An 8,662-nucleotide genomic window follows, 5' to 3' on the forward strand; every position below is an offset into this window, starting at 1 on the left:
ATGACCTACAAAAAATGTTTCAGTTAAATGTTTAACACGCTGTTTTATGAGAGACCAAACTGCATGGCAGGGATTCAGATATCACTTTTACCATGCAGTAAGCAACTGGTGTTTCTTCATTCACGGTGTCTCACCTACTTTTAGCTGCCAAGGAACACAAACAAACACACACACACACACACACACACACACACACACACACACTTAGAGAGAGAGAGAGAGAGAAGTGGGCTAGGAGTGTTCAAATCACTAATTGGACACAGGAGAACTGGGGGAACTAAAAGGTCTCCTCTGGGATGGAGAGATAACAGCAAGAGAGGAGAGTAAGAAAGGAGAGTACAGACAGAGAGAGAGAGAGCTGGACTCACAAACCTTACGTGTGCTCATGTGTGAAATATACCCGTGTTTACAATTGCACGCCGACTGTTTGCTAACACAGGGCACTAAAGATCCACCAGAGGATCTGGGATGGAACAACACTAAAAGCAAGGGTACTCACAAGGCCAGGCGTCAACCTCCTCTGTTACAGACATTGCAACAGAGACTCCGATCATCCACCTCCATACACCGCCACAAGTTACTTTGGAACACGAGACAACCTCTTGTACTTTTACTTTTACTGAGTGACTGAGTTCACATGGTTAATTAGCTTACATCATTACAGTTACATCAACTGTAAAACTAAAAAGACAATACTTTTGTTTCATTTAAGTGCTGTTTGCTTGCCTTTTGTAAAAATAAGTCTACGTATTCTTAAAATGTCTTCTAACATTCTGTGTTTAAAGTGTGTGCTATCTCAAATCCTTATGGAAAGTGTTCTTTTGCGAACTCTTTACATTCGAGTCATGTGAGAGTGACATGGTGCGACACGAGAGACAGGAACCAGGTGAGGCTGACAGGAAGTGTGTGGCTGTGAGGCCGTCCGTTGGGACCTGCGTGAGACTGTGTAAACATCTGTAAACACCTGGGGATTTACGACGGTGATAACAAGATCAGGTCAGTGTGACGTGTCATTACATTCAATAGACGTTATACCACAGCAGCCTGTGACGGAGGCGTTGATTTAGTTCTAGAAGTTGATCATGGAGAAGTTATTAGCGGACGTCTCCCTTGCTAGTTGGGGGCAGCCGTGGCCTACTGGTTAGCACTTCGGACCTGTAACCGGAGGGTTCGAACCCCGATCCGACCAGTAGGCACGGCTGAAGTGCCCTTGAGCAAGGCACCTAACCCCTCACTGCTCCCCGAGCGCCGCTGTTGATGCAGGCAGCTCACTGCGCCGGGATTAGTGTGTGCTTCACCTCACTGTGTGTACACTGTGTGCACACTGTGTGTGTTTCACTAATTCACGGATTGGGATAAATGCAGAGACCAAATTTCCCTCACGGGATCAAAAGAGTATATATACTTATACTATACTATAATAGTTGACTGACCTGTTGTTGTGACAGTTTGAACCCAATTAGTTGCACTGCAATTAGATTCAGGTGAGTGCGGGAAATACATCAACAAAGCACTTTAACGCACGCTGCGTGGCACGATGCTAATTTGGCAGGAAAGGTCTATCATTAGGCCTAGTCCTTGTTTAGTTCTGGCTGCTCGGATGACCTTATTGAATTATTTTGGTGACCCAATCCACTCATTAGTTGAAAAACATCACAAAGACAGGCAGCAACATCGGTGTTAGGCCATGACTTTCTCCACGACAAAACACAGGCTGTACAAAGCACCATAATTACCTTTGCCTTAATGGCATCTGTGGCCAAGATGAGATAAGGCTAAGCTCTTCCTGAAAGTGCATCTGAAAAGTACAGTAGGTACGCTTTATTTCCTTGAATTGTTTTGTCACCCATAGTTCCTCTTACTGTGGGTACATCACACATTTTTATCTTGTGTGTCCCATTCACTAAATGAGGTATCCTGGAACATTTCTATCCAAACCTTGTTATTATCAAAAAGGGGTTGAAGAAGAATGGGCCTGCATGTTCAAAGTTGCAGTTGCATGTTCATTGCTCGATTTTTAACATTCTGTGGTATTTGTCTCTCAAAGTAACATTACATTAAATAATTTATCTGCCATTTGTGTGTGTGTGTGTGTGTCTGTGTGTGTGTATGTGTGTGTGATTGAGAGAGAGGGGGAGAGAGACTCACAATGAAACAAACACACACAAATGAACCCTTGTCTCACAACTATATGTGCTCTCTTAGAAAACAATTCAGTCCTCCCAATGAACCAAAAAAGGATGTCTTCCTCACTAGACTGTGTAGGCTACTGCTCACACTGAAACCAAAAGGCCTATTTTTTGCTGCCTGAGTCCTGGTGGGCCGTGCCCAGGGGAGGTGAGCAGCAGGCGGAGGTCCTCTGGAATCGGGAGCCTGTTCGGGATGGAGCTGCTCCCTCAGGGGTTGAGGTTTCACCAGGCGCGCAGTTCATTAGGGGAGATGGGCGGATGTGGCCAGGAGCTGAGAGCTGAGAGCTGGAGAGGTGAAGGTGGCGGTGGAGGTGGAGGTGGAGGTGGAGGTGGAGGTGGCGGAGAGTAAATTAGATGTCTTGGTTGGGGTTAATGACAGTGGAGGTGCTGACAGGTGAGTGGGTGGTAGTGGGGGGTTAATCCCATGGGGGAAGGGGGGGGGGGGGGGGGCCGCCCACAGTCTTGTCATACCCAACATCACAACCACCACCACCCCTGCAGCAGGTCCCAGATCAGTTGTCTCCATGTCCTCTCTCCCCGGCCCCTATTCACATGCGTTGGCACCTTGGCACCAGTGGCAATTGTCTATGTCACCAATCCCTATGCGCCACCAACTGCTAAACAACAGCAGTAGTTTCTGTACAAGATGTCAATGAAACATATACTGTATGAAACCATTTTATTGTAACAACAGAAAATACTGTAAATTCATCTATTGATTTGAAATGCTGTGTTTATTATCCGTGATAATAGAATTATCCTTGAAAATTCTGCTAAATCAATAGATTCACACAACTTTATAATTCCAAGTTTAGTACTCCTAAAGCCCTGCTTCTTACGGTGTAAAGAAATAGCACAGCACAGTGATTCTTTCAAGCTTGTGCACTTGGATGAAGAAAAAACAACACAAACACAAATGATGCTCTTTTTAAGTTCATTATTTGGGCAAGCCCTGTGTGGCAGATTTTTCGGCTGAATGTATTCCTTTTTTGCAGCAGAGTGTGTTCTGAATGTAGATGGTGACAACAAGCTGTTGTCCCCGAGGTCCTTTGAGACTCCGAGAGCAACGAGCTGGACACTTTCTCTCCACATCAAAATCAGTAGAAGTCTCTCGGTCCCAGAGACACTTTTGTTGCTTTGACATGGCTGTTTGTCCTTCTGTCCCACCAGAGGAGCGGCGGACAAAACAGGCCGTCCACGTCTCTCTGATCACTCCAAGACTTTTGTAACGTTCTCATTTGAATTCACACATGCCCCTATTCACGCATTCACAGAGACAAGACGCTTCTTAATGAGCTGGGTAGCCTCCCTGCCAGTTTTCTTTTTTCCTCTGTCTCTCAGTCTCATTCTCTCTTTCTCCCTCTCTCTCTGTCACTCTCTCCCTACTCCCTACTCTCTCTCTCTCTCTCTCTTCACTTTCTCCAATACTCTTTCCATCTCTCTCTCTCCCTCCCTCTCTTCCTTCCATCTTCTACTATCTGACCGTGCTGCCAATTATGTTAAGCCTCAGTCACATTTGCCAGCTTCTGTAAAGGACCTCCGAGTCACATGTGGGAGCGTCCAGTCAGACACATCCACAAGGCTTTGGCAGAGGGTCACTGTGTGTGTGTGTGGAGGGGGGGGGGGTTGGTGTGTGTGTGTGTGTGTGTGTTGGTGGGTGGGTGGGGGGGGGAGGCATTGGCATACATTTTATGCTCACTTGTCAGGCATGCCAACTCTGAGTAGTCCCGAGACACTTCAAGTCTCTACATGATGACTTGAATCTGCTGCAACATGCACAGTCCTTACATCTCCTTATGGTTCCAAATTTGACAAACTCTCTCCTAAATGTTCTGGAGTTGTGTTGGAGCTTCAGTTTAAAGCATTGCAGAGCACGTGTGGCCGCGGCGGTGTTATGCAAGTCCTGTTCCCCTCCTGGTCAGTGGCCATGGCAGGGTGTGGGAGGAATTTGACCAGCGCTTTGTGTCTGCCCCATCTCCCCACTCTGTGAGTGCCCAGTCCTGGCTCGCCGCATCAAAGCATCACACTTAAGACCTCAGCAACGCCATTGTGGCACTTTTGGCACCATTGTCAATGCTGCAGCTGGGCAATATGGCAACTGGAGAGGAACTTTGATGGGATTGTAGTGAGAAATAGGCACACAAACAGCGGCAAACAGGGCCACCGTTGTATTTAAATGTGTCCACAGTGTCCCTGCCTGAGGAAATGAACAGGCATTTGCAAAAGGCCACATGGAGGTATGTTGCACCTGTGGTTTAGCTCAAGGCAGGTACCTGGTCATTGTAAAGATTTTTTTTTATTCTAGCAGTCTGTGTTGACAAGTTGGTGACATATTTAGGTGACACACACACAGGGATAGGATGCAAAAACACATTCCTATTTTAGATTTCTTCTGCTTCTCATGCCATAGATAATGTCACCTTGATTAAATATCTTGCCCTCTTAACGCAACAAAACTCATTTATTAGTATTATTAGGCTTCATGCAGGATGGAACTTTCAGGCCAATTTCCTTTTATTTTTAACCAAATCCACAATTTATTCTTATTTTGTTGAATCCCAATCATTTCTAGCCATCTGTAATGCTTTCTTTTAATTGACTTTTTGAAAATGTTATGAGTGGTTGAAAGGGCCTACCAAGATGGAATAAGGAAATATTATTGTTCCATGAATCCAAATTAGGACAATAAAACCCCTTTGATATTGTGTGCCTTCAGTTTCTGATTGGCTTTCATACTGCTCTTCGGTGTTTTGGCTGAATGGTGATTACCTGTGCTAATAACAATAACAATTGGCCACGAGCTTCCAATTTGATCAAATGGGGTTCATCCCTCAGCACACCAGGGTAAGGACCATTTGGATGGGTTAGAATGTTTGTTTGAAGACATTTTCTCTCAGAAAATTAAGAGAAAATATCACAGAAATGTACAAGAAAATTGTTGCTATTTTGCTACATCATATTCTCATGACAGCACTGAATTTACCCATATATAAAAATGTTCAATATTATTTACATTAGAAAGTATGTGCTATCTCCAAATGGTCTATGTTTAAGCAATACACATATTTAATTTATTCTAAACTCATAAAAGTCCATAATATAAACTCATATTATTTGAAATTAATCATTCCCTCTGATGGTTGTGAGATCTTTTCCAGGATGCGTGAGACATGGGGCTCAGGTAAAAGCAGGCTGCTTTCTTCACTATCTCTCCATTGTTCTGCCCAGCACCATGATTGAGGAAACATAAAACAAGTCATCTGCGACACGTCCGATACGTCCTGTTGCAGGAGCGTCCATCTCCCCCACTGAGCCCTTTGTCTCCTTTTTGTCCTCGCCGAGCTTGTCGTCTTTTTTTTATTTGTGTCCTGGCTTTCTACCGCTCTCTTTTGAACACCGTTTTACCATGACAATGGGGCGCTGGGTGCGACTGCCCCTCCAACCCTGGCAGGGTCACCGTTGGGATCCGGGGGCAGGTCCATTCACTGGGCACAGCCGTAAAGCCCTTGTTCTGGGTCTGGGGGGGCGGACGGGTAGGTGGGTGGGTGGGTTGGAGGAGGTTGAGGAGGCGGAGGTAGCTGCTGAGCCCTCCCCTGGTTAAAGACCAGACAGCGTGTTGTGTCTGTGTCCACCAAAGAGAGCGAGCAGCAGGGGTGGCAGCTCTGTTGGTTTTATGTGACAAGTGCGCCTGTGTGGGGCCTGCAAGGGCACAGAGGATAATTGGCCTCCTTCACCTTGAAGAGGGCGGACAAACGGCAGCGGATCTCCTTGGGCTTGACCTTTAAGTGTCTTAATGAAGTAGTGCTACGCGTGGCACAGATGTGTCCTGTCAGGAGAAATGAAATGGTTCAGGATGATGGACATTTCTTTCCCCAAGGACACGTTTTTTTGTGTTGAATCAAACCCTCTCTGTTGTTACTTAGAGAGGTTCAGGTATTTTCACCCAACAGCCCCTCAATAGATCGACCCACTCGTTTTCTCCCACCTTATTTCCAGGTCAACAAAAATAATTTAACGTTTCCCATTCTAAACCCTCCAGGATTGAGATTCACAACCAACAAAGGTTCTTGACAGGGGTGTTCTCTCTCTCTCTCTCTCTCTCTCTCTCTCTCTCTTTCTCTCTCTCTCTCTCTCCCTCTCTCTCTGCGCTCTGGCACATTTTGGAGGTCAGCCTGCCCTGGGTTTTTATGGTGCCCCATCAGGTGGCAGTGCAGTTGGAGCACCCTCCATGATTGCCTCGATTGGAGAGGGGCCTCTCCGACAGAAATCAGCAAAGCTATAATTTCGGCCTCGAGGCCATTCAACCAAGCTTTGAGCCATGATTGGCTGAGAGCCGTTGATGGGGGAATGTGGTGGGGTGGGAGTGTATGTGTGTGTTTATGTGTGTGTGTGTTTTAGAGAGGCACAGTGCACTCAGTCCTTGGGAGGCCTGGCAGGGGCAAGCCTGAGCTTGCCCGGGTGATATCACACACGCGTCAGGGTCTCGAGACAGGCTCTGCTGGCTATCAGTGACCTGCCCATTGTACAGGACAATAAGGAGGGCCCACACTTAATAGATGACTGGGGAAAATCACAGGCTAACGCCTACTCTTTTGAAATGCATTGCTGATACCTGGAAATGGCCGTTATCTCTAAAACACCCCTTGCAGCAGATGATGTTCTTGTATGTTCTCTCTCCACACTGGTAATTTACAAAGCCAGTGTGTGTGTGTGTGTGTGTGTGTGTGTGTGTGCATTCGTGCTGAACATATATGAGTCCTAACTTTAAGCAATGAGCATGTGTTGCACCTGCGGTGGAATCTTTTTGGATTTCGAATGACTGCCAATCAAACTGCACATGACAATAAGACCAAAATCTGAACAAAGGCAAAAAAAAGCCTTTTCTCTAGCTTCTCTCTTCTCTCTACTCTATTTAGCTGGTGCTGCAATGAATTGGCCCCCACACAAGACGTGCAATCTCCTCTGATGAACCACTACCCCCCCCCCCCACCCCCCAAATCTGATATATCCTAATCAGAGTCAGGCTCTTGCTCCGCTGCTGTGGCGCTGGCTGCTGTGGGACACTCTCGATCTATCAGCGCGCGGCCTTAGAGGGAGCGTCTGAGGGCCCCTAATCACGCTGATGAAATCATTACCATTCCCCCCCCCCCCGTGATGAAAGAGGATGGGATGGACGAGGCCCGTGATAAAATGGCCTTAAGATGCCTGATGGGCGAAACGCCGCCGAGATGGACCGCCTCGTCCAACCCACGGGCCTCATTTGCCGCAGGCTGGTTTTCACCGACACGCTCCTCATTGTGCTGCGGGGGAGGGGGGAGGGGTTGTGGAGTAGCCGTAGCTGACTGCCGGCTCTATGCCAGTGGCGGTGAGCTAATTTACCTCTCGTCGCCTGCGGTGATTGGTGCCAAAGATCCCGCAGGCTTGTTATGAATTGTCATCGTCTGATTACCTTAAATGAACCAAATGGAGAGAGCGGTGGAGATGCTTCATTTCAATGCAAATCGGAGAAAAAAGGACCAGGGAGGGTGTGTGTGTGTGTGTGGGTGTGTGTGTGTGTGTGTGTGTGTGTGTGTGTGTGTGTGTGTGTGGGTGTGTGTGTGTGTGTGTGTGTGTGTGTGTGTGTGTGTGTGTGTGGGTGTGGGTGTGTGTGTGTGTGTGTGTGTGGGTGTGTGTGTGTGTGTGTGTGTGTGGGTGTATGTGTGGGTGTGTGTGTGTGTGTGGGTGGGTGTGTGTGTGGAGTGAGGGGATTTTTCTCCTTTTGCACCAGTGGCGCTAACAAGGAGAGGGATTATGAAATCTCAAATCTTCCCTTTCTCCAGTAGCATGAAAAAAACATGAGGTATTCTTCCTCTTTATTCTAAGCCATGTTCAATGACACCTCACTAATAACCAGTTGTGAAGACTGCAGCCGTTGCATTGCAACACGCTGGAAGCCTAGAAGCTTCCGTGCTGAGAAGACCTCCCGCGCGGCGCGTCGAGTCTGATTTCTCTTTCACAATGCAGCGTCGTGGAGGCAGCGGCCAACCCGCGAGAGATGCCGCACCTCGAGCACGGGGTCCAGGGTAAGTCCAGACAAGTCCAGACACGCTGGCTGTTTACTGATTAGACACGCTGGTAACGAACAGGAACAATGAGGCATTCCTCCTCACGTTGCCCCTTGCATACAAACCAGTTGACAGGTCTGTCAGGAAAGGGGACAGTGTGTGTGTTTGTGTTTTTTTTTCTGTGTGTTCATTGTGATAGACAGACACACATACACACACACACACACACACACACACACACACACACACACAGGACCATACAGTCACACACTGGGCAGGCACGGCAGGTGGAGGCATTTCTGATCCCTGTTCAGGTTTCACTACTGAGCAGTGCCCTCACACTGCCTGGGGAACAATGGCCACTCCTCTGACCGTTTCACCCCCTGAATGTACAATGTTGTACTGATTGTGGTGAACTGCGTGGGGAGA

This window comes from Alosa sapidissima, chromosome 24 (assembly GCF_018492685.1).
Source record: "Alosa sapidissima isolate fAloSap1 chromosome 24, fAloSap1.pri, whole genome shotgun sequence".
Taxonomy (NCBI): Eukaryota; Metazoa; Chordata; class Actinopteri; order Clupeiformes; family Clupeidae; genus Alosa; species Alosa sapidissima.